This window comes from Lissotriton vulgaris, chromosome 3_2 (genome assembly GCF_964263255.1).
Source record: "Lissotriton vulgaris chromosome 3_2, aLisVul1.2, whole genome shotgun sequence".
Lineage (NCBI taxonomy): Eukaryota > Metazoa > Chordata > Amphibia > Caudata > Salamandridae > Lissotriton > Lissotriton vulgaris.
Window position 1 is genome coordinate 105,654,973 of NC_141690.1, and position 27,137 is coordinate 105,682,109.

The following is a 27,137-nucleotide window of genomic DNA, read 5'->3' on the forward strand; positions in this document are numbered from 1 at the left end:
AGGATGACGAGCCCCCTAAGGAGGCGATAGCTGCACGTGTTAGGACGGCCAGGACTATGCCTGGAGGCATTGTCTTCTTTGTTTATTGTTGTGCTATGATATGGCACTGTTTTTTGGACCCCCCATGACTTGATTTTTTTTGTATAAATATTAGAAAATACCATAGGAAGAAGATATTATAGTCCCCTTTTCTTTCATGTTTATACAAATTTCTATTTTGAAAATATATGTCTGTTGCTTAAAAAAAAATCATATTTTTTAGCAAATGTGCTGTTTCTGCTTGGTCATCTCAGATGTTTGTCTAATTTTCTGAGTCCTAGTTTTGCTGATTCTTAAACTCCGTTGTGCAGATTTATGTCGGACTTGCGGAACTTTTGCGCCGCCGTTGCGTCACTTCTGTGACGCAGCGGTGGCGTAAATCCTGCACCACGTTGCGACATACTTACATCGTGACGCATCTATGGAGATGCGTCACGGTGTAAGGCCCTGCGCCACATGAAACCTGCGTAAGGTTTCATGTGGGCGTTTCCACGCAGGAGGGGCGTTCCGTCACAGGAACGCCCCTGAAATTCAGTGACTCAGTGAAATCTACATGATTTGACTGAGTCACTTTCCCAACGCTGATGCGTTAAAACCCTGCGCCTGCTTGAAGCAGGCGTAAGGCTTGACGCACCATGTTCATTCCTGCGCCACGGTGCCCCGCATTGTAAATGCGGCGCACCATGGGTGGCGCAAGGATAAACGTGCGTGCCGTATCTTTCCTGGCGCATCTCTGCTGTTTTGCAGAGATGCGTCAGGCAACATAAATCTGCCCCTGTGTACTTTAGCTCTGCTAAACAAGAGCAAAGTGTCTATGCTCCCTATTTAAACATGGTTAAACTGTCTTACCCTTGATTGACATATTCAACTTGCCTATGTGTCCCTAGTATATGATGTATAAAATACACAGAGCGACTGGAAGTTAAATATGACCCCTGGTGTCATCCACAGGCCACACCTGTAAACCATGGCTTCAGGCCTACCATCTGTAGCCTGACTGCAGCAGCCTTTTCCCTGCTGTCAAAAGAACTCCTTTTTGACAGGCGGAAAACACTGCTTCTAAATATTCATATATCACCCTTAAGTACAACTTGTCTCCCACATGGTATATTTAAGAGTTGAACATACACAAAATGAAAGTTGGTATGTTCCTCCAATGACTAGCTACCAAAGCTTCTTTATTGGCAGGGCTGAAGCTGGACCATAAACAAGCATTGGCAAAGTCAATAGGTCTAACCTATGAGAAAGCTATTGGCTTTGCTAATGTCTTTTAGCCTTGTTGTAGAGCAGTGTGACTGCTGTAGAGTATGGTTAAAAATAATTAAAAAGTGCTATGAAGTAATAGCCCTTTTTTCCCTCCCTTTAGGTAAGTTGAATGTGGCTATCAAGGACAACAGGGGTGTTGTGGAAGGAAAAGATGCAACACAGACAATGCTCTACGAAATTCGTTTTATTAATAAAATCGTTTACTTACCTCCAATTATCCATATTCTGGTTTTTAGCACCCCCCACTCTGCCCCTCCCCCGCCCCGCCTCTCTGTCCCACTGGAACTCTCTCCACAGGCCTTAGCTGGGTGTGTGTGTGACTATATTAAAACATAATATTTTATAAAATAATTTTGGGAGAAGCTAGAGATATTGTGGTCCACATATAGTCCAACCCAGAGATTAGATATGCCTAAACCTAGGTTAAGGATATGAGTGCAATTTCTGGCATGTGAGCGTGTCCAGCCCTTCATGTAATGTGGCATATTTTTATGCCTAACTTATCAGTGAATCAGTACTGGAAATCTGCAATTAGATATATGGGTGATTGATATGATTGAGGAGTGTTTGTTAAGTGGTTAAAGTGTGATGAAGGTTACACTGCGAATAGTTTGGGGCTTTCTAATAAACACTTTAAATTCAAAAAAGCATTAGCTATTTTATTTTGGAAAAAAAGACTAGTTATTGCGTGTTACATTTTATGTAATTGTGAACATGTACATTTTTAAAAAAGGTGTGTTTTCACATATTGACCTGAAGAGAAGGGTTTGTAAAATAGTATTAGGTGGGTATTTTATAATAAGTGTTTATTTAAACATGTTGCCATAGAGTAAAACTTGCTAACTGCAGTTAGAACATTTTTGTATTTCATAAAGTTACATTTACTTGCATGGGTACTTAACTTTGTGTGTTTACAATAAGTTTGAGAAGGTTTTACTTATTTTCTGTTTTGTAGGGGATTGTGTTATTGTCCATCGAGCACTGCCAGATAAATTAATTGTGGTTGCAGGGACATGTTTTTTTAGTTGATGCGGACAGGGTTTAACTATTTATGTTACTTTATCTCTGATATATGTGTGGGGGATGAACAGCCATGTATCCATCAACGGAGAGTATACTCTGAATACAGCGGACAGAGTATAGGCTTTCTGTCGCTATATCAGCTGTGTTTGGGATATAACTCCAGGAAGGAAAATGCGATGGAGCCAGCAGATGGTTGATGGAATTTTATCTGTCAACACACCATACACTAAATTGGATGGATGGACCGCCATGGCAGTTAAACGGGTATTTCAGTATTGCCACCTTCGTGTGTGAGGGTCAATGCATCCTGAAAAGGGTTCTCCTTTTGGTTTAGCTGAGGTCAAAATTAATAGTGGGTCTTTATGAACCTCATAACTGACTTCTTTCCAGAAAGCAACATACTTTTGTTTGTACATGTTAGTGGAGGGGATGTGTGACGTACCAAAACATTTCCTCTTGTTCTCTTGATGTTTATAGTGGCATTGCACCTCTGGTTGCAAGATGGAGTCTGGTATCTCCCAGCTTGAAATGACTGAGTCAATCAATCAATCAGTCAACAATCAAGATTTGTACAGTGTGGCAAATCAACCGTGAGGGTTTTGAATTGCTGGGAATGCTAGCTGCTTCGTGATGATCTGTTCATTCGAACAGTCAAACCTTGAGTCCTTTCCTGAATTGCTGGATTGTTGGGGTGGTCCTAAGGTGCAGGGGAAGGTTGTTCCAAGCTTTGCCCGCCAGGTGTGAGAAGAAGTATCCTCTCCTGTTGACTCAGTGGTTTCAGGGGCAGTTGGGTGTCTGCAAGGAAGAGGGAGGTGGATCGTAGGTGTCTGGTTGGTTGGTGGACGGTCATGCATCCGTGGATGTATATTGGTCACTCGTTGTGCAGGACTTCGTATGCCTGAGGCAACATTTTGAACAAGCATCTCTTCTGTATCAGGATCCATGTTGCTTCTTGAGGCGGGGTGTGATGTTGGTCCATCTGGGGAAGTTGAGGGTGAGTCTTGCAGCTGAGTTTTGCATTGTCTGTAGTTTCTTCAAGAGATGTATGGTGATTCCTATGTAGAGTGTGTCCCATAGTCCAGCCTGCTGGTGACGAGGGCCTGCGTGACGTTCCTTCTTATGTTGACTGGGACCCACCTGAAGATCTTGTGGAGCATGCGAATGGTGTAGAAGCAGGTGGATGAGACTGCATTTACCTGTTTCTTCATGGATAGCTAGCGGTCCAGGATGAAGATGAAGTTCCAGTTGTGGGTCTGTTGGGTCAGGGCAAGGGCCGAGTTTAGCAGGTCACCATGAGTCGTTCCATGGTGAGGAGTTGTTCCCGAAGATGAGTACTTCAGTCTTGTCTGTGTAGAGTATGGGACAAGTGGGCTCTTCTAACAGTGATAGGATTAGCTGGGTGTCATTGGACATGATGTTCAGTCTGTGCGATCTGATGGTGTTGGCCAGGAGAGTGATGTACGTGTTGAAGAAGGTGGGGCTGAGGGATGATCCTTGGGGGATGCCATAGATGATCTGTTTGGGTTCTGAGGTGAACTGTAGGAAACAGATTTTCTGGGTACTTCTGGTGAGGCATGAAGTTATTCATTTGAGAGTGTCTCCCTGGATTCCAATGTGGTGGAGTCTGTTGATTAAAATGTGATAAGAGAAGGTGTCGAAGGCGGCTGTCAGGTCCAGGAGGATGAGGGCTGCTGTTTTGCTGCAATCAGGAGGGCTCTGATTCATGAGTGGCTGGGACCAGGGCTGTCTCAGTGCTGTTGTTGGCTCTGAATCCTTATTGAAAGGGGTCCAGGAGGTTTTAGTGTTCCAGGTGTTTGGTGAATTGCTGGTTGATTGCCTTCTCGTGAACCTATGCTGGAAATATTAGCAGGGAGATCGGCCGGTTGTTCTTTATTTCGGTTTGGTCAACAAAATGTTTCTTCAGGAGGGACCTCACTATAGCTTCCAGTCATCAGGGAAGGAGGTTGAGGTTATGGAGGCATTCAAGAATTTCCTCTGCTCATTGCCAATCATCTTACTCCAGAGGTTGAAAATGTGGTGGGCAGAGGGGTCAGTAGGTGCTCCTGAGTGCACAGAGTTGATGATGGAGATAGTGCCTTGAGTCGTGACTGCGTCCCAATGGGTGAACTTGTGTTCAGGTTTGTGTTTGTGGGTGTGATCAGGCTGATGCTGTCCACAGCAGAGGATTCGGGTTTGAAGTTTTAGTAGATGGTTGAGTTCTTGTTGTGGAAAAAGTCTGCTAGGTTGTTGCACAGGTCTTAGGAGAGGGTGCTTTTGTTCCCAGTCGCTGTGGGGTTGGAGAACTTCTTCACAATGGTGAAGAGGTCTTTGCTGCTGTTTGAGCTACTGAGTTACCGAGTTTGCAGATCCTATTAGTCTGGACCCAGAAACACTGGAAAACTCATAGTTGCCCACCTGGGGATGATTTTGGAAATATGAAACAAACACTACATGAGAGAATTCATCCCTGCAAAAACATATATTGAAAAATCAGGGTACTAACCCCCTTTTACCAATTCTCAGGTCCAGTATCTGTTACCGCCGACCCATAGCCCATTCACATAAATGTCACTAACAGTCAGAGACACAACTGAACAGCAGCCCCTTCACAGAAGCAGTTGAATAAAACAGAGCAAGGGGCGTTGTTAGATCTGGGATTCTCTAGTTGGCAGATGTAGGCACCAACGTCCAAATAGGGAACCTTGTTTCTAGTCAGGGTAAGGGGGATACACTCTTTAGATAACCCCTGCTCACCCCCTTGGGAGCTTGGCACGAGCAGACAGGCTTATCAAAGGCAATGTGTAAAGTATTTGTACCAACATTCACAGTAACACAGTGAAAACGCCACAACTGGACTCTACACCAGTTTAGAAAAATAAAGTATCTTTATCTAAACTACACAAGACCAAAATGACAAAAACCCAACATACACAGTTCAAGAATATGATTTTTAAAGAGTTCCTGAGGCACCATTTTAGGGCTACATAATGTGTGTGGCACAATCAGTGCTGCAGGCCCACTAGTAGCATTTGAATCACCAGCCTTGGCACACTCAGTGCACTTTACTAGGGACTTCTTGGTAATACAAGTATGCCAATCATGGATAACCAATCACAGTAGCAATTTACTCAGGGAGCACTTGCACTTTGACACTGATCAGCAGTGGCAAAGTGCCCAATGCATCTAAACTAGCAAAAACGAAATCCAGCACAGCGTCAAAAATACAGGAGGTAGAGACAAAAAGACAGGGGACACCACGCCAAAGGTGCCAGGTCTAACAGGCGTCATCTCAACAAAGTAGCACAACAGAGACATAAATACTGAGACAAATGAAGGAAGCTAAGATACTGCTGAAATCTCACCAATTCCTCTCTTGCTCGGTGTCTCCTAATTCGAGGGACACTGCCGTTCAGTGATATACTTACTACAAGAGTTGATGCAGGAAATTTGTCAAAGAATGGGCAAATACCAAGCCTGCATTTTATATCATTTTACATTTACGTAATAGGTCAATGTACGATACCTAAAACGCATCTGCCTTTTGGGGTTGACCCAAATGTGGTGATTATCAAGAGAGCTAACAACAGGGGGGAAAGATGCCAATAAATACTTGTCGTCACAGAATGCAACTCTGCCAGTTCTTTTGTAATCTTTCTGCAGTAGAATAGAGGACTCAGCAGCATGCTGAATCTAGGCCTTGTAATAAGCTCCAGGAAAATGCGGGCTGTCAAATTCCACCTGCGATTGTCGCAGTCCTGCGGAAGGAGGCAGATGCACAGAGCAGGTTCACTGACAGCAATGACGGTATTCTCTGGATAGTTCCACATGGGTTATATTTAGTCTTGATTCGCGCAGAATTCGTAAAGTAGGGATGATGGTCCAAAATCCACATTTTTGAAACGTGCGCAAAGTTAATTAATTTGCCCATTTAAGAATTTTAGAGAGCGCTGCGGGTCTCCTGTCAGTTATTTCAGGAGAGCTGCCACATTTTGGCGATATGAAACCAGCTTTGTTCATTAGAGAGGGTGATTAGAGTGATTGGGGACGGGAAACTTTCATTTGTGACTCCTTTGCTATGTTTAACCTCTGTTAGAGAACAGAGTTGAGAAATTTTGTTTTCTGCAGTTTTCTGATTTAGGTTGGATTTCAGGTCCAGATTTAGGGAGTCCTGTGTCAAAGATCCCCGGAACCCCAGTATTATACCTTCATGTAATAACCGTTTGAAGGATTACAGGGTGATGATATGAGAAGGTCACGAGTACAGATTTATGGCTGGAGTGTAGGGCTGGGATAGAGAGTGTAGGTATTTGGGCTTTTCCCCCCAGTAGGTTCGTTGGACAGTGCAGAAGAAGATCTTGAACCCAATCGGTGATGTCTTCCAATGGTGGTGGTGGGATTGGTCATGTCTGCAAAGGCTCAGGCAGATTCTAGCTGCCTGATGTTTCAATTTCTGAAGCCTGCCAGTGGGTTTATTAGAGAACATTATGTAGATGACTTTCAACAGTTAAGATGTACCATCAACAATACTTTTAAGAACTTTGAAAGTTATTTGAGTCTAGTTGAGAACTCAACATGATGGGCAATTTTATCCTCTGGAGTCACAATCCTAGCACTGAGACACTTGGTAAGAAGTAGCTATACTCTTTATAAGTCTTATTATTATTATTGTCTTTGAGAATAGAAATCACTTTTCAGAGGAAGGAGAGGCGTTTGTTGACCCCTCTAACCACAGCGATAACTTGGGGCATGAGGGAAAGATAAATATGAACAATAATTTATAGTCTTTGGTTTAGATTAAGTTGTTTGAAATGTTCCACTACCTTGGGCCAAGCCAAAGTCTTCTTCATCCAGAGGAGGTAGTACAGCATGAGGTGATGTTTGCCTGTTTTTAGGTCTCGCCTACGCAACGCGCATGCGCTGCATAGCAAAAAGGCCTTTTGGAATCGGTTTACTTTTCGCCCTAAAAACGTGCATGCGTTGCATTGCTTTCAGGGGCAACTCTTGCACGTTGGGCGATTCCCTTGCGGGAGCGAGCTTTGGCACCATGTGTTAGCAATTATCCCTGCAGGTGCTGCTCGCTCCCGCAAAGGAAACGCTTTCACTTCTGCTGACATTTTTTTTTTACTTTTAGCGCGAGGAGCGCACGCTTCTCTTGTTTTTATTCGCCACGATCTGGGTTCTGGATAGGCCTCAGTCTGAGATCGGTGTAGGCCATAACCATGTATTTACGAGCCTTTTGTGATGGTGGCATGTGGGTGAGGTGTGAGTAAACAAAAGAAAGTAAGAGGGTTTGAAGAATGGAGAGACGAAGGAGAGGCTAGGCAGCAAGACAATAGCGTGAAAATCCTTGAAGAATCTGTAGCTGTCTCTCACTTCTCTCCTCTCCAGCACCAAGGAAGTTCTTAAATTATATAGTAGAAAGGCGGTAAATTATAGAAGGCGTCCACTCCTTCACTTTATTGGCTACTTTACCACAAGTGAAGCCTCTAATTTATTCAGCTTGGCCTCCCGGGAGGATATTATGGCGTGCTTTCTGCTTCATGCCTGTCACTTCTTAAAAATGCCAGCGCTCTGTCATTGGCACAGGTTTCTTCTAGTGTGCTCCTGGCACCGTCCGCGGATGGGCACCGGCCCTGGTTGATGGCACTGGGAACCCACTCCGACCATCAGAGCCCTCTTCTCCCGCCCGCTCCTTTTATCCTCGCATTTCTCTCTCTTATTTCACTAATTGAATCTGCACCCGCTCTGTCTGCGTAGCGCTCAGCATATCTCTGCTTGCAGTGTGTTTTCTTCGTGAACTGTGATTTTTACGCATTGTTTAGCCAAATTTGCATATCGCTCTTAGGAAAGCTGGGCATTGCTTTCTCTTAACTGATTCTGTTATTGTGCCCGTGTTTCAGCGCCAGCTCGCATTTCCCGGTCCTGTTGCTTATCTCCCCGTCCATATTGTTGTGCCTGCAGCCCGTCCCTCCCCCTACGCTCCCGCCTCCCTGCTCCCCCTCCCACCCACGAGATACCAGGGACGTCTCAGCTGTGTTACCTCCGTGACTTGCCTGACTCCGTGTGAGGCGGCCGCTCCACCCTCCCTCCTGGATCCATATCGCTGCTTTTGGTATCGCAGCGCTGCTTCCCCACCTCTGGCATAATTGTTATTTCACTAATTGGATCTGCACCCGCTCTGTCTGCGTAGCGCTCAGCATATCTCTGCTTGCAGTGTGTTTTCTTCGTGAACTGTGATTTTTACGCATTGTTTAGCCAAATTTGCATATCGCTCTTAGGAAAGCTGGGCATTGCTTTCTCTTAACTGATTCTGTTATTGTGCCTGTGTTTCAGCGCCAGCTCGCATTTCCCGGTCCTGTTGCTTATCTCCCCGTCCATATTGTTGTGCCTGCAGCCCGTCCCTCCCCCTACGCTCCCGCCTCCCTGCTCCCCCTCCCACGCTCCGCCCCCTCCACCATCCATTTAAGGCTGATGAGCCAACGCGCAGCGTCCACGCGCTACGGCCGCGCCGAAGGTGCGCCAAAGGTAAGCCCGTCTACGCCCGTCCGCGCAGAGACAGCGCCTAGCGCCAGACCCCCTGGTTCCCGTAATGCCCAGCCCACTCGCATCACTTACGATGCCACCACCCTCCTAGCCCTTAACCCCGGCCATTTCCCCAACTGCGTCCAAGCCGCTCCTGGACACACCCATGGTCCCTTCTCTTGCAACTCCTGCAAGTTCGACGGCACCAATACCAACTCCTCATCCACCAACACCAATCACAGACCTGACACCAACCACCTAAAATGCATCCTGCTCAACACCCGCTCGGTCCACAGACACGCCATCGACCTCTGGAATCTACTAGACACCATCTCACCGGACGTCGCCTTCCTAACAGAAACATGGATGAATGCCTCTTCAGCCCCAGACATCACCATTGCCATCCCGGAAGGATACAAGATCATCCGTAAGGACCGCATCAAGCAAACAGGAGGAGGCATCGCTATCGTCCATAAGAACTCCATCCGCATCTCAACCAGCTCAGACGTCAACCTTGCCAGCGCCGAACACCTCCACTTCCAGATCCACACCGACCCCAAGACCACACTCAGAGGCACCCTCCTCTACCGGCCTCCAGGACCCCGTGCAGAATTCAGTGACAACATCACTGACTTTATCACCCCACACGCCCTCCCCTCCGAGGACTACATTCTATTGGGAGACCTAAACTTTCACCTGGAAAAGAGCAATGACAGCAGCGCCACCACCCTTCTGGACAATCTCGCCAATCTCGGACTCAAACAACTGGTCACTACCCTTACCCACACTGCAGGTCACACACTCGACCCCATCTTCACCTCCAGCAAACATGTCTCATTCAGTCACACCACAGCTCTTCATTGGACGGACCACAGCTGCGTTTACTTTACCTACAATAAGACCACAATCCACAACCATCCTCAACCCACCCTGCGAAGAAACTGGAACAAAATCATCAGCGACCAGATCTCCTCATCGCTTCTTCTAAACCCCCCCGCCCACTCCTCAAACCCTGACCAAGCAGCCGTTAACCTCACCCAATGGCTTTCCAACAGCGCCGACATCCTAGCACCGTTGAAAAAACGTCAAAACAAACTAGGCAGCAAAAACGCCTCCTGGTTCAACGATGATCTTAAGAAATCGAAGAAACTCTGTCGCTCCCTCGAGAAGGCCTGGAAAAAAGACCCAAACACCAGCACCAGGGACGCCTTCAAAAACGCCACCCGCATACACCACCAACTAATCCGGTCTGCCAAGAAAGCCGCATTCAAAGACCGACTAGATAACAACGCCCACAACAGCAAGGAATTATTCAACATCGTCAAAGAATTTACCAACCCATCAGCCAACTCCAACGACATCACCCCCTCCCAAGCCCTCTGCGACTCCCTAGCTTCATTCTTCCACAACAAAATTGCAGACATCCACAACAGCTTCGACAACCGACCCGGAGACCAACCCACCCAACCTTCTGCAGGACCTTCACCCCCCTTGAACACCCTTAACGACTGGAAGCCAATCTCCACTGAGGACACCATACGCCTGATGAACTCCATCCACTCAGGATCCCCAACTGACCCATGCCCTCACCACATCTTCAACAAAGCAGACTCCATCATAGCACCACATCTCCGAGATGTCATCAACTGCTCCCTTAACTCCGCCACCTTCCCGGAAAGCTGGAAACACGCAGAACTCAGCGCCCTTCTGAAAAAACCCACAGCTGACCCCACCGAACTCAAAAACTACCGCCCCATCTCGCTTCTTCCATTCCCGGCCAAAGTCATTGAGAAAGCTGTCAACAATCAGCTAGCCACCTTCCTCGAAACCAACAAATCCCTCGACCCCTCACAGTCTGGCTTCCGAGCCAAACACAGCACTGAGACCGCACTCATCGCAGCAACAGACGACATTCAAACTCTACTGGACAATGGAGACACAGTCGCCCTCATCCTCCTCGACCTCTCCGCTGCCTTCGACACAGTCTGTCATAGCACCCTTCTACAGCACCTCAAAAACGTCGGAATCCATGGAAAAGCTCTGGAATGGATCACCTCGTTCCTCACCGGAAGAACACAGAGAGTCCGCCTCCCACCATTCAAGTCAGAGGCCTCTGAAGTCATCTGCGGCGTGCCACAAGGATCGTCACTCAGCCCCACCCTCTTCAACGTATACATGAGCCCCCTTGCGGCCATCGCTCGCCAACACAATCTCAACATCATCTCCTACGCTGACGACACTCAACTGATCCTCTCACTCACCAAAGACCCTAACACCGCCAAAACCAACTTACACGAAGGAATGAAAGAAGTAGCCGAGTGGATGAAGCACAGCCGTCTGAAACTGAACTCAGATAAAACAGAAGTCCTCATCTTAGGCACCTCCCCCTCCGCCTGGGATGACTCTTGGTGGCCAGAGGCCCTTGGAAAAGCACCCATCCCGACGGACCACGCACGGAACCTGGGCGTCATCCTGGACTCCTCACTCTCTATGAACAGACAAGTCAACGGCGTTTCATCATCTTGCTTCAACATTCTTCGCATGCTCAGAAAAACATTTCGCTGGATCCCCACCGAAACTAGAAAAACTGTCACCCACGCACTGGTCACGAGCCGCCTGGACTACGGAAACACCCTACACGCCGGCACCACCGCAAAACTCCAGAAAAAACTCCAACGCATCCAGAACGCTTCAGCCAGGCTCATACTAGACATCCCGCGTAAAGAACACATCTCTGGTCACCTGAAAAACCTCCGCTGGCTCCCCATAAATAAGAGGATTACTTTCCGCCTCCTAACCCACGCACACAAAGCACTTTACGAACTTGGACCCGAATGCCTCAACACACGACTGGCCTTCTACACCCCCTCTCGTCAGCTACGATCCTCCAACCAAGCCCTTGCCACTGTACCCCGCATCAACAAAACCACCATGGGAGGCAGATCCTTCTCCTACCTGGCAGCTAAAACCTGGAACTCACTTCCCACTAACCTTCGCCTTACTCAGAACCACCTAGCATTCAGAAAGCAACTTAAAACTTGGATATTCGACAAGTAATTCCCCACCCTTCCTCAAGCGCCTTGAGACCCTATGGGTATGTAGCGCGCTATATAAATCTTGACTTGACTTGACTTGATAGAGATTAGGCAACGCCCGTCACTGGAAGGGGGAGAGAGGGTTGGGGTGATCGTTATACATGTTCCTTGCAGCCCTCTCTGTCTTGGGAGCTTCAACCTGACACCGGCCCGGCGGTCCGGCTCTGGGTGCCAATGCGTGCCATTTTCTTTCATACCAGCTCAGATGGGCACCGGCCCCGGCCTGCTACTACATGCTGGCATTAGGATGGTATACCTGTTCCTTACAGGCCTTTCCGTGTCTCGTCGGCTGCAAAGGGCACCAGCGCCGGCTTGCTCTTGCCCGCTGGCACTAGGTGCCCATACCTGCCAGCTCCAGAGTGGCAGCTGCCTATACTGTTTGCAACCTGCTATGGCGCTCTCTGGAGTATCCCATTTGTGCGAATTTGGCCGATATATAATACATGGGAGCCTTTAATCACTATGTAAAAGCTTCCAACCTCCTTATTACAGGTGAGTTGTGATGTCTCTAGTCACCAGTAATAAGAAAATGACCTAGCTGCTCAAATATAATGACTTATTACAAGTGAGTTGTGACATCCTAATGCCAGCCGCCAAGTTAAAAGGTAGGTTATGGAGCATTGTTGCATAGCCAATAGTTCTCGCTTTTAGGAACTTATAAGTATTTAGTTATGCAACAGTTTATGTTTGTTGCACCAAGGATATTGTGCTGCATAACTAAATACTTATAAGGTCCCAAAAGCGAGACCTATTGGCTATGCCAATGCTTGTTCTTATATGCTGTCCACACTGCAGCAGTTTTTGGTACCATTGTTATACAATAGAAATGTACCATAGTCACAATTTACTCCTCCCTCCTCCTTTAAGGATGTTCACAACCTTCATTCTCTGAACTTCATTCTCACCTGTTGACATCTTGCTTTGGATGAACAGTGTGATGATCAATTCTGTCCTGTAGACAGTTTCTAGGTGACAGCCACAATAACTGAATATAGGAGCTTCTAGAACACACTTTGGCTAAGTCCCATACATTGGAGTGCAAATATGGATACATTCTGCAGAAAAACAGTGGTGGCTTCTCCTAATGGTCACTGGGGCACCCCTTCCACATTTTACAAACTGTTTTATTATACCAGCAGTAAATGATGATCGATTATTCACTGTTGGTATAATAAAAAAAACGCTTACCCATGAGTCAAGCAGCAACCTGAGGCAGTTACATCTATCTAATGATTGGTGCAGGTGCATGAAAGTGCCTGCACCAGCCATCAGAGTGGTGGTCCAGAGCTGGTGAAGTCCCAGCCCTAGCCTTAGGGGCCTGGCACACCTCAGTACCTTCCCATCTGTGACACGCTGACGCCTCCCTGCTGGGCACAGTATGATTAAGCCTCAGAGTACACATGGCTAACCATCAATCACACTGTCCCCCCACCATTTCCCAGCCCATCACAGAGTTAGGAAACTGTGGCATAAAAAGCAAGAGATTGAAGCTTGAAATCTTCAATGCTGCAGGTTTGAGCTTCAGTTCCATGCTCCAGGGCTGCTTGAGGTGCTGATGAGCTGTGTGGCTGCCCTCAGGGTACGTTGACCAGCATTGGCTCAAATAGGCCTGGCGCAGGCAGCGAGGTAAGTAAAAAATGCTATCAAATGTATGCATGAGTGTGGGTGAGAGTGTGTCTGTGTGTGTGTGCCTTTGAGAGAGAGAGAGGATCTGTGCGTGTGTGTGTCTTTGAGAGAGAGAGGATCTGTGTGTGTGTATGCATGAGTATGTGTTTGTGGATAAATAAGAATGAGTGAGATAGTGAGAATGAGCGAGTAAAAGCAAGAGAGGGTGCAAGCCCCCTGAATCTTCCTAGAAGTTGCTGTTGCTCACTTCATTTGTTCACTTGCTGCCATTCAGGCTAGTATTACACCCACCACGTTCAAAGATCACCAGCTGCCACTGTGAAACATCCATGAATCTACACTCGTATGAAAAGGGCATAGCACCTAGATCATCCTGGTTGTAGACTTTTAACCATAGCTAGAGTAAAAGCCTCACGGTTTACTGGAAGGTAGTTATATTATCTGAGTCCCTGATCTATACAGGGATTACATTTATCAAAAACTCCCTCAACACGTGAGGTTGTATCAGCCCTGGTAGGATCATCTCACGAGGGTGAGGTGAAGTGGCTGATATTGAAGCATGCTACAACCTGTGGGTAAGAATTCCTCATTCAGAAAAACTGGATTTAGTTCTCGGCCATAGGGTTTGGATTGAATAAAACAAAATTCCTGTACTTTTTTACCTCTACCATGTACTCTTTGTACTTACTTGTGTTTGTAGGACATATGATGTGGATCTTTTCTTCCTTGTCTCTCTCTCTCTGTAGTAGGAGAGGATTGTGTGTAATAGATCATGATTCTGATTTACTGGCATTGAAGGAAGGTTTAACCCCCTGGATGCTGACACAATGGCAGCAGGTAGGATTGACCTATTCACAAATATATGTTGTACATGTGAGTACTTTAAACGTGCAACTTTACTGTTATACTTTTGAGTAACTTTACTACTTTTTGCTATTCTCCATTTCTGAGTGTAAAGTTACTCAAAAGTGTAGACTTGCATATCTCCACCCTCTTAGTTTAAAGGGTGGCATCAGAATAACTGTAATTTATGACTGTATTGTTACTATAAGTAACTTACAACTGTATTTTATATGTGGCTGGTCTAAGCACTTGTGGCAGAACCTCCGCAATCAGGACGCAGAGCTCAGCATAGAAATTAATAGGAAATTATATACACTGGTAAGAAATCAGACACATCTCACTCACCATATGATCTGCTTTTTCCCTCTTTGTTAGAGGCCCAGCATATTTTCTGCACTTGCATGTGTGCACTGCTTTGCGCTTGCTGTCCTTTTCAAAGGCAACCCTACCTTGCAGCATGTCTAACAGTTAATTCTCACAATAGGTCTTGACAGAACCTAAAAGTCCCTAGTATATAAAATGGCTAGGTGGCACAAACAACCTATAAGTCCCTAGTATATAATAGGGCATGAAAGTTTAGAGCCAGGCATATTTCCTGCACTTGCATATGTGCACTGCTGAGTGCCTGCTGTCATTTTAAAGGCTTATTGATTTCAGACAAAAAAGTAAATTGTATGCAAATTCAACTTTGGTGGTATGGGAAGTTTTAAAGTGATAATCTACCCTATTTTGACATATTAGGCACCCCCAAAGTCTCTCCTTTGTGACTGGGGTGGGGAGGGGTGGGGGGAATATAACTATAAGTAGGGACATTAAAAAATATGTTTTATATTTCCCAGTGAAGCAAAACTGCCCATTTCATTTGTCCTCATTGTAGGTACATAGTTCCACAGGCTAACATTGCAATATTTTGTTTAGTGTAACTGTTAGAAATGGGGGTCTCTAGTTGGCAGAGGTAGGTGCTTTTGTCCAAATAGGGACACTTGCTTCTAGTCAGGGTATGGAGATACACTTCTAAAACAACCCCTGCTCACCCCCTTGATAGCTTGGCACTAGCAGACAGGCTTAGCTCAGAGGCAGTGTGTAAAGCATGTGTGAACACATACAATAATACAGTAAAAACACTACTAATGGACACCACACCAGTTTAGAAAAATAAGTAATCTTTATCTAATCTTTATCTAAACCAGAAAAAGACAAAACAACAAAAATCCACACTACAGTAATAAAAATATGACTTTCAGATGATAGAAATAGTTCAGTTCAAAGCAAGTTGCAGATGCAACACTTTTCACACAAATCACCTTGGATGCGTATTGTGTTTCCGAGACTTCAGAACAGGAGGCAAGCTCAGTTTCAAGCCTTTGGAGATCTTCTTCAAGCAGGGGACACAGCAAACAGCAGCGTCCTTTTCTCTTTTCCTTGGCAGCAAGCAGCCACTGCAGGCCAACCCCAGACAGCAAACAGCACAGAGGCAGTATTCCTCCTCAGCTTTTCTGGCTCTTCTCCTTGGCAAAGGTTCTTCTTGATTCCCAGAAGTCATCTAAAGTGCTGGGGTCTGGGTCCCAATTCTTATACTACAAATCCTTTGTTCTCTTCTCTGGTGGCAGAGAAGCCATGTGCTTGGTCAAAACCAATTCTGTCTTCTCGGGTGCAGCTTCCTGGCAGGAGGTGGAGACAGCATTGTCCTTGGCAGACCATGCCCATTCAGGTGAAAGGACATCTCCTCCCCCTACTCTAAGTGCAGCCCAGGTCTATTCAGCCTAGCTCTGACTCATCAGGCTCTCTGAAGCCACTGCTCCCCCCATCCCCTGTCATCGAAAAGCCAGACATACAATAAACAAACCTAACATACTGGATGGCTAAGCAAGAAAATACCCACTTTCTAAAAGTGGTATTTTCAAACACAGAATGTAAAAAAACCCATCCCTAAAAGATGCATTTTAACATTCTGAGTTCAGCATACTAAACTTTATTTTCCCACCTTGTTCCCAGGGATAGTTATGTTTATAAGATGTTATAAACAAACTCCCCATTCTATCCTATGGGAACAGGTATCCTTGCAATAGTGAAAAACAAAATTGGCAGTAATTCACTAACAGGACATCCCATACACACCGGGGCATGTCCTACCTTTCACATACATTGCACCCTGCCCACAGGGATACCTTGGGCCTACCTTAGGGGTGACTAACATGTAAAAAAAAGGGAAGGGTAGGGCCTAGCAAGTGGGTGCACTTGCCAAGTCGTTACATTTACAGGCTGCTTATGTGGGTGGCACAATCAGTGCTGCAGTCCAATAGCAGCATTTGATTTACAGGCCCTGGGCAAACACAGCGCACTGTACTAGGGACTGACTAGTAAATAAAATATGCCAATCATGGAATTGCCAATCCATATTAATAATTTACAAAGGGAGCACTTGCACTTTGGCACTGAACAGCAGTGGCAAAGTGCCCAAAACATCTAGACCAGTAAAACGGAGTCCAACACACAGCAAAAAACACAGGAGGCAAAGGCAAAAATACTGGGGAGACCCACGCCAATGAAGCCAGGTCTAACAGTAAACATTGCTCGGAAAGGAGTAGAAATATCATTCAAGGACTTAACAGATAGGTATTGGTGTTTTCCACAACTTGCCATGGTTGAATTTGTCATAACTAGTACAGAAAAGAAGTTATAAGATTTTCTTGTCTGTGAGACAAAATCCAGCCTTCTATCAGACACCCCGATTGTTTAGCTTAGCCAGGCTGCTTTGATTAGGTGATAAGTGGACTGACCAGAGCAGAGGTTATCTGAGGGTGGGTGTTCTACAGCTGCAAAGACTTGGCCAGGAAGGGGGGTGGGTAATAAAACCTGGGGTTCAAAGAAAGGAGGACAGTAAAGGAGTTCCAGGCTTACCTACCCCCACATCTTGTACCCCCAGCCAGGAGGCAGGATTAGGACAGAATTTTGAAGAATTGAGGAGGAGGAGAGCAAATGGAAATGAGACATGCTGTGGGTTGTTCTGACCAGCTCTTACTCCTCTGGAGAGAATTTATCCATGTTGGACTTTGGAAGTGCATTGCTTTGTGGGACATGAAGATATCACATTTTGGAGGAAGTTGTCATGCTTATGGGTGGCACCCAGCATCTCATTGGACAGAGGTGCCCCCCACATTTTTTGCCCCAGAACCCTGAATAAATATGGGAGAGCTGCAAAGCCTATCAGATCTACTGCCTGGAACTACAAGGAGAAGAAGGACTGCCCTGCTGGAATTTGGATTTGCACCCAAAGACCTGCACTCTGACTGACTGCCCCTGCTGCACAATCTGGTACTACATCCCTGGGCACTGTACCTTGTTTCAAGAACGATTAAGGAGTGAGCTCCCTGAAAGCTATAGGTTAGCAGAGCCCACCTGCATCATCTTACCCAAGAGTCCTTGTCATGGCGTGTGTCCAGTGGACTTTTAAGGATAAACCTGACGCATTCTGGGAATTGTAGTCTAGACATCCAAGCGACTATCTAGGTGATTCCAGACCTTTGCATTGGCGTTTTGGACACTTGCAACCCACAATGATGCCTTCAGGAACCCCCTCCTAAAATTTGAAGAACTTTGGAGAACATTTATGAAAAAGCTCCAGGAGGTGACCGACCCGATGTCAGGAGTCAAGTCGACTAACTTCAACTGCAACCCAGCCAGAATTTCAGGTTCGTCCCGCTGAAAGCGTTGGAGCTCCAGACTTCCAGTTTGTTACTGGGGCCTCACAGAAAACCGAGTCGGCCAACATTAACCGAATCCGGCTGCTGTTGAGGGTCGATTGACTTCAGAAGATAAAGCTCCAGAAAAGTTTCTAAGTGCGAAGGTAAAATTTTGACTGAGGCCTTGCGCTTAGCATATCTGACCAGGGCTCCATTGAGGCCAAACTCAAACTTTGACTTTGTCCTGGTCAAGCGCGACCAAGTGTCCCAAAGTAGCACTGTAGGCTTTTTAACGCTAGAAAGTGTTAATTCTTTAAAAATTCATATCTCCAGTTTCCTACATTCGATTATGTTATTTTGATGTCTATTTGTTCGTACAAATATTGCCTATTTTTTATAACTTGGTGTGGGATTGTTATTGTGTTTGGTGTATTACTTATTTGGTGTATTTGTGTTTTTAATGCTTTACACTCCTGTCTCCTAAGTTAGTCATGACTGCTCACTGCTAGCTACCAAGGGTTGATGAAGGGACTAATTTATTGAGATCTTCACAGGACGTTACACCATGTTAGTGGTCCTATTGCTACTGGTAGGTGCATACTTATCCCTACCAATAACCCACTTTCAACAGAACCTGATAAAAGCGTAAAGACCGGCTTGCCTGTGTGATTCCAAAGTTGTCAGAGGTAACCCTCTGGAAAGATGCAGTGCCCATTAAGTGCAGTGCAGCCAGTGTTTTTGATATAAGCTGGCATAACTTGGGAGTAGGCATGAGGTGAATTAAGTTCCGGCTCCCTGTCAGCAACTATGTTCAGGATCACATTATAGGTCACAAGCGGTATCTGGTAATAACAATTGCCCTGGACATCCCAGAGATATGGATCCTTTGCCTATAAATCCTCTCTCTCCTCCTTCTCAAATAATTTTTCCTCAAAATGAAGGGTAAACCTGAAAAGTCATTCACTGACAATGCGAATGCAGCTAAAGGTATTTGGTGTGCAAGAAATTTCTTATGTGGTCAACCTGGGTGTGTTTGGTTGCTTTTGAAATTTGTTTTAGCTAGAGACGAGTGGTGGAGTTGAGAACAATCAGCCCTTTTATTACTAGGTGTTTTGCAAGTTATAATCCTTGTTATTTATATCTCAAGCATTTGCTTCTAAGTGAAAATATAATAAGTTTACAAAACTTTGCCTGGTTCAAATATTAAATAGCATTTTATCTTATGTTAATTTTTTAGTATTCTACTCGATATGCATTTATAGAGGGAATTTTCAATACAAAACTAGATGAGAAAATAAAAACAAAGTTACACAGGATTAAAAGAAAATCCAAATGATATTAATTAAAGAAATATATGTGGCTTTATTTGTCAATTTCCATAGTTCTTTGTTGGCTCCATTGATTTCTATGGGAGAATATTGGAGTAGCAGGGTAGGGCCATGTGTGGGGCAAGACTTATTACAGGTCTCAGCTAAAGTACACTTACTGCTATTTTTGGTTATTTTGGCTGTAGTATCTCCAGAAATACAGTATGTGCATACAAGCGGCTTACTCTTTTCCGGGTGGGTCTTTGACCACCCAAAACCCTTACTTACTTCTCGCATAACCCTTCCCATTCTGTAGTAAGTATTCTCAATTTTGTGGCGTCTCACCTTTACTACAAAAACATATACTTATGTGTTTGGAGACTCCTCAGTTGGGTATATATCTCTGCACAAGAAAAGAGTGGGGAGGAGGTGGTGGAACCTCTGCACATTTGTTTGTGAATAGCATTTTTTTGTATATTAGTAGTGCTATTGTAGTATTACTAAACACACTATAAAAATGCTGTTTATGAATAGACCTCTGAGAGTGTGAATGAAAGAAAGTGCTCTTTGTAGATGTCTATAGAATGTACTTTCCCTGTAAAGTGATATCTATAGTCAATGGCTCTCTGTTTACGTTATTCTGAGGGAAGGGGAGAGTTCAGGTAAAATGGGAATATCACTGCCTAGTACAAAATGTAACTTGTGACAAAACTTACAGTAGGAGTTCATTATTGAACTTTAGCTCTTGTATTATTGTATCAGATCTCCATAGATGGAAAATATGCTAGTTATTAGTGGAAGGTGAGAGGAGAAAGATTCTTCTGGGATAAAAGAAGGTTCTCATGGAGAAGAAAGTTTACAGTATTGAAAGTTCAGCCTTGTCAAAGTAGGTCACAAACGTTCACAGGGGATATTCATAAATGTATGAAATTTACACATGTAACTTTACTCCTACACTTTTGAGTAACTTTATTACTTTTGGCTGGTCATAAAATCCAAGTGTAAAGTTATTTAGAAGTGTAGACTTAGATGCCTCTACCGATGGAAAAAGGGGGTGGAGCCAAATTTATGATTGCCACTTACTACTAAAAAACGATAGTACTTTCAGCACCTACATGGCCAACCACGGGTACTCCAACCCCATCAATGATAGAGCCAGGGATCTAAATGTAAATTAAATAGTTTAAAATAGGTATACATATTTTTTTTAAAGTAATTTGTTGTTAAACAATTGTATAAACTAGTACAGATTTTTTGTTTAATCATAGAATGTGTTAATTACCTTTTTTGCATTTAATTAATCTCCAACTGCAGTGACCTTCAATGGTAAAGCATAGATATGTTTTCCCTGTACCTCACCATGTGGAGCTATTTGCCTTACTATGGTGTCTCCCTATGAAGAAGTATAGGGACAACGTTTAAGTGTAGAAACAAGTATTAATGTCAAATAATTGTATGTATTTATCTATACTACTATTATAAAGAGAGAACTGTGTCCTTTGAGACAGGTAAACTCAAAAAGTACACCACCAATCGCAACACCCAATACAGCGTTGGAAAGCGGAGGTCCAGGAGATGGACATAGGCTATATAAAAATAAAAATGATACGTAATTAAAAAATTTACCATAAAAAAAAGTAGTCCCTTGAAAGTAGTGCCGGCCGCGAGGTGCGTCATGACATCAGAAGCGAGGGGAGGAGCGGTGTACACTGACGTCCGAGCATTGATTGCAAAGAGCGGAGACTGGAGGACTGGTGAGACGTGATTGGATATAATGTGTAAGTCAAACCTAGGCATTTTAAACCAACATAGAGGGAACCAAGATTGCAGGGGAGGAGAACAATAAAGGCAAAAAATATATTAAAAGTGTATTATTTTTAATTAGACATACATATAATAAAAATTACAGTTCAAAATTAACAAATCCAATAATAAACAATAAAATACATAAGAATATACACAGTTTATCAGAATAATCAATTTAAAATCAAACAGTGGCAAAGATTAGTGTCGACACGCGTTTCGGCGTTAGGAAAAACGCCTTCTTCAGGAGCCACAAATATTTCTGAAAAAAACATAAATAAATGTAACTATTTTGCTTTCCATAATAAACAGTTTGTATAAGTTTAAAAACCATTCATAATACGCCTTTTCAAATCTATATTTCATCCTAAGACATAACAACCTTTTTCCCTCTGTGAATAACAAACAGTAATTTCATTTAAAAATTAATCAATTTAACAACAAATGAGCAGCTGCATTTAATAGAACATAAGGGACCTTCGTCCTCAGGAAACACCACATATAAATATAACAATTTTACAGTGTGTTAACAATATTAAATCGAAATATTAATGAATCAGGGAAGGGATTGATGTAACTTTACTCCAATAAGGCCAAGTTTGAGGGAACATATAGATAATGATTCTCTACCCAAACAGCAGGACCTGTATAGCGAGACACCTTTTTGTATATGAATAATAGCCCTATTATTTCATCAGGTCTAAGCTTCATTGAAGAATGTTTAAAACCACCAATAAAAACTTACTTAAAACATGGTAGATGTTGTTTTCAGATATCAGTATTCGATATTAAGATAGCGATAGCCTGATTCTATATAAAAACACAAGGCAGTCTTGTTGGAGATTTCATTGTCTGCACCTATTTGCAGTTAATGAAAAAGAATGAAAGCAATTATTATGTTTCTTTACTCGTAAGGGAAACAAGGTGAGAAGAATTATTTTTAAATTAGAAAGGGGATTAAAGCGCCATATATAATGACTCAATATTGACAGCAGTGAGGATAATATATTTCACTCACCAATAAGGACTTGCCAGTCGCGGTGTCTATAAAAATATATAGTTCTTCACGGAGACACGACGACAACAGTATGCTGATGTATTCTCATCGAGGGGATGTTTTTATTTATGACCACTGTTATATTTAAAAAGGCATACAATTAATTGTTACGGTCTTTCCAGTCATTAACTAATCGCAACTAGAATACTGGATTCAAACAACATATTGAACAGATTTACCTTCTTGGTCGTTACGTATGTTTTCATGATGTTCTATTTATTTTAAGATATTCCTTAGATTATACTCTTGTACATTTGCGGGACAATCGGTAACTCTGATTTCATATGGCTCAATCGGAACTTCTTGGTCCGGGATATCTAAAAAATATACCGACACGTATAAAAGTGCTTAGTTGTGTGTGACTATTATAAACAAAAGCAACCTTATGGATATATGGCAGTACCGATATAACTCTACTCACCATATGGGGTTGCAATATAATCCCCAGGATTACTTCATATGGGTCAGATAGCGATGTGAAATTAAAACGCAACTTCCTAATCTGTTGTCGGTCGCTGTGACGCAGGCTCGAGTAATGCGAGTCTATGTGCGTAAAAAGGAATAAAAACATTGTCAGTTCGATTACCGACTGTTTCTATATCTTAATTTAGTAAATTACGACGGTGTCCTAATCTAAAGATCTCTTACCAAGATGCAGTCATTCGTCAGGTTAACAGAAGCCCTTACAGGAGATGGCTGTCGGCTTCCTCTTGGCGGTTAAAATCGGCAACACCTACCTTAAGCCTGACTCGATTTTAAATACGCTACTCTAGGCGATCATGTGATTTACCTCGCATTACGATTTAAAGAGACAGCGTTCTATAGATGAAATGTATTGCAGGATCCAACAGACTGCCGATCTAACTGCAGTTGCGTGATTTATAACGTGGAACAATTTAAAGTAACCACGTCAAATAAGTGACACGAAGTGTCGGATCAAAAATTCTAACATTCTGAAAATAAAAAGACAGGAAAGCGCACATAGCCCAATATGTTTTGCCAATTTTTAATCATTTAATAATTTAATACGCTTTAATTGGTATTAGATCTCAAATAATAATCTAGATGTGTACTCCACTAAGAATACTAACTCAGTTTAATTGCTTTATCTTCTTCAGTATGTATTACCTAGATATAATTCTAAACTCAGAGTGATTCAAGAGTACTACATTATAGAAGTGTGAATCACAGATGGACAGTCTCAGCGTAGTGTGTGATTAACCCTGGTAGTTTATATCAAAACCAGTCACCATATCACATAATGAAGTTCCATGTAATTAGATGATTTAAAATATAGCATTTTCCCATGGAATGTCTCCAGTTAATCCCTGTTTGAAAGTATTCAATACAAAAATCCAGTATACTTCTTTCTTTTTGCGGATAGCACATCCACCCTTGCTATCAGATATTCTAATTCTTTCAAGGATGCGCCATTTAAAATCTTCTGCTTTGTGATTGTTCTCTAGAAAGTTTTTCACTAACGGTGCTGAAAGTTTACTTGTCTTAACAGCTGATCTATGTTCGGTAAGACGTACTTGAATAGTCCTGCAGGTTTCTCCCACGTAGCCTAGACCACAGGGGCATTTAATAAAATACACAACGTTTGCTGTTTTGCAGTTCCAAATTTCGCACGCTTTAGTGGAGAAGCCGTTATGGGAAAAGTGTTTGCCACCAAGAATATTGGTGCAGGACTTACATGACGAACACTTAACAGTACCACGTACCGGAAGATTATTTAACAATGACCTTTGGCTTGATCCAACAGGGGTCAATTTTTTTCCAAATTTAGAGTGGACAATATGATCCTTGGTATTTTTATTCCTCTTGTGTGCAAAAAGGGTTTTTGCCAGATTGTTCTTAGAGGTGGGGTTGCAATTCAAAATATGCCAATTGGCATTGACAATCTGTCTAATACGCTCATTTAAGGTCGAATGTCTTGTAACGCAAACAAGTTGGTCATTATTAGCTGGTGCTTTCAATCTTAAAAGAGCATCGCGATCATAAAATCGTGCTCTTTTATAAGAATTTCTGACAAAACCACGATCCAGAAACTTCTTTCGCATAACAGATGCCTGCCTATTATAGTCCTTGAGATTCGTACAGTTTCTACAAACCCTTAGAAATTGCGAAAACGGAATACTTTCACGTTGACTCTTAGGGTGAAAACGTTAAAAATTTAGTAACGTGTTGCGTGCCGTGGGCTTCACATATAAGTCAACCTCTAGTCTGTTGTTCTGATTCCTTATTAAAAGGTCTAAAAATTCTACCTGCTCGGTGCTATGCTGAGCGGTGAACCTTAAGTTGACATCGGCAAGATTGATCCACTCCAGAAATTCCAACAGAGATTCTCTCCCATTGGTCCAGATAAAGAAGATGTCATCAATATATCTGGACCAATGGGAGATAGATTAAAAAAAAGGTGCAATCTCATTTTCGATAAATCTGTTTTCAAAAGCAGACATATAAATGTTTGCTATCGATGGTGCAACTGATGCACCCATTTATTTATTTATTTTTATTTAGTTCATTTGTATAGCGCAACAGCTACCCAACAAAGGGTTTCCCGGCGCTAATGATCCAGTGATTTGATTAATTCAGGTCTTTAGATGTTAAACAGACAGGTTTTTAAGGCCTTCCTGAATTTCATGTAATTGATTTCATTCCGAAGTGTCAACGGAAGAGTGTTCCAAAGTGAGGGTCCAAGATATGAAAATGATTTGCCGCCCATTCGTGCCAGCCTGATTTTTGGAATCACAAAATGGTTAGCCGTGGCTGATCGAAGGGTTTGAGATGGGCGGTAGGGATGTACAAGATTTTGTAGATACTTGGGGGCACTGTTGGTAGAGATCTTATGCATAAAGCATAGGGATTTAAACTTCACCCGATTCTCAATTTTCAGCCAGTGCAGTTCCCGAATGTACTTGGAAGTTGGTGTGGAGATGGGTATTTTCCACAGTAATCTCGCGACTGCATTTTGCACTGTCTGTAATCGGCGGGTTGTAGCCTTATTGGCCCCCAAGTATAGCACGTTACCATAATCAAGTCTGGAAGTTATTAAAGCATTGATGACTGTTTTCTGAGTATGTTTGGGCAGCATCCAGCAATTTTTTTTTAACCACTTTAGTATCGCAAAGCAGGTGGCTGAAGTCTTCGCAGCTTGCTGATTAAGATTAAGCGACTCATCAATGATGACTCCTAGGTTGCGGGCTGATTTGGCTGGAACCGGAAGGGTACCCATATCATCTGGCCAATGTTGGGGTCCCCATAGCTCTTTGTTCTTACCTAGGACAAGTAGCTCAGTCTTCTCACCGTTGAGCTTGAGAACGTTTTTTCTCATCCACTCAGCAATCTTACTTAAGCCGGGTTTTAATGAAGAGGGAGTATCAGACTCCGAAGATGATAGAGAGAAGATGAGCTGAGAGTCGTCAGCGTAGGAGAAAATAAGTAACCCAGTCTCTTCTACCATTTTGGCCAGCGGGCTCATATAAATGTTAAAAAGCAACGGGCTCAAAATGGAGCCCTGAGGTACTCCATGTTTAAAAGTCATAGTATCAGAGCAAGCGGATTGGGAGAAGACTTGGAATGTACGCTGTTCCAGCAAGGATTTAATCCAGTTACAGGCTGCGCCCTGGATGCCTATGGAATGGGGTGTTTTTGCAAGGACAGAATGTGACACAGTATCAAATGCTGCACTGAGGTTGAGCAGCAGCAAGGCTACCGTTTCTCCCCGGTCCAGCATTAGACGGATGTTTTCGGTGACGCCTAGCAAGGTCGTCTCCGATGAGAAACCTGTGCGGAATCCTGATTGATGGAGGGGTAGTAAGTCATGAGTGGTAATGAAATCAGTGAGAGACCTATGAATGTGTTTTTCTAGTATTTTTGCAAAGGTGGGCAGCAGGGAAATAGGTCTGGAATTGGATGGCAAATTTGGATCTGCTCCCATTTTTTTTAGCAACGGATGAATCATCGCGTGCTTCCACTCGTTCGGCACAGTTTCTTCTTGCAAGGATTTGTTAAGGAGATTGGTGATTATGTCCAAGGCCCCGTTGCTGAGTTTTTTTAGGACCGAACAAGGTAGTGGATCATTGGGCGAGCCAGATCTAATAGTATTTAATAGTTTAGGAACCATGTCGAGGTTAAGCTCGACATGGAGAAGTGTGGCTCACTGGTTAGAGGAGGCAGACCTGGAAGCAGAGGGCAGCCCGGGACCAGGGTTCAATTCCCGGCTCGGCGGGGTCTTGAGTCCTTAAATGTCCATGGACTCGACAATTCTCGCTCCGGTGCCGACTCGATTCACGGGTTCACACTCTGCGACTCTGGGCAATAGCTTGCTTAATCTCCACAACAGCCCCTCGCGGCGGGATGCCTGGCTTTCACCTTGCGGATACCCTGCCGGGGTTATCTCACAGGGGAATACCAGGACGGGTTCCCTAAGCAAGCGCTTAGAAACCGCTCGGTGATTTGCGCTATATAAATTCCTGTACATTTACATTTACATTTACTTAAGCTTCGGCCAGTTGTTAAGTATAGCGGAAGGTGCCTCGTCAGGAGAGAACGGACAGGAGGGCGGAACTGCTTCAGCCGAGGTGAAGGAACCTAAAGAGTCGGTTTTGAAGCTAGGATCAGTAGGTGGGGTAGGGGGCAGAATCTGATGAGTCTTGACAAGGTTATTGGTGGCTTGGTCTATGCCCTGATGTATTTTGTCCACTTTATTGACAAAGAAAGCCGCTAGGGAGTCGCATTGTGATTTATTGAGGTCTGGCGGAGATTGTATAGTGAGGGAACCAGCCAGTTCTCTCACGGTTTTAAAGAGTGTTTTGGACTGGCCAAGGGCTTCCGTTATTTTAGTGCCGGCATGTTCAGCTTTAGCTCT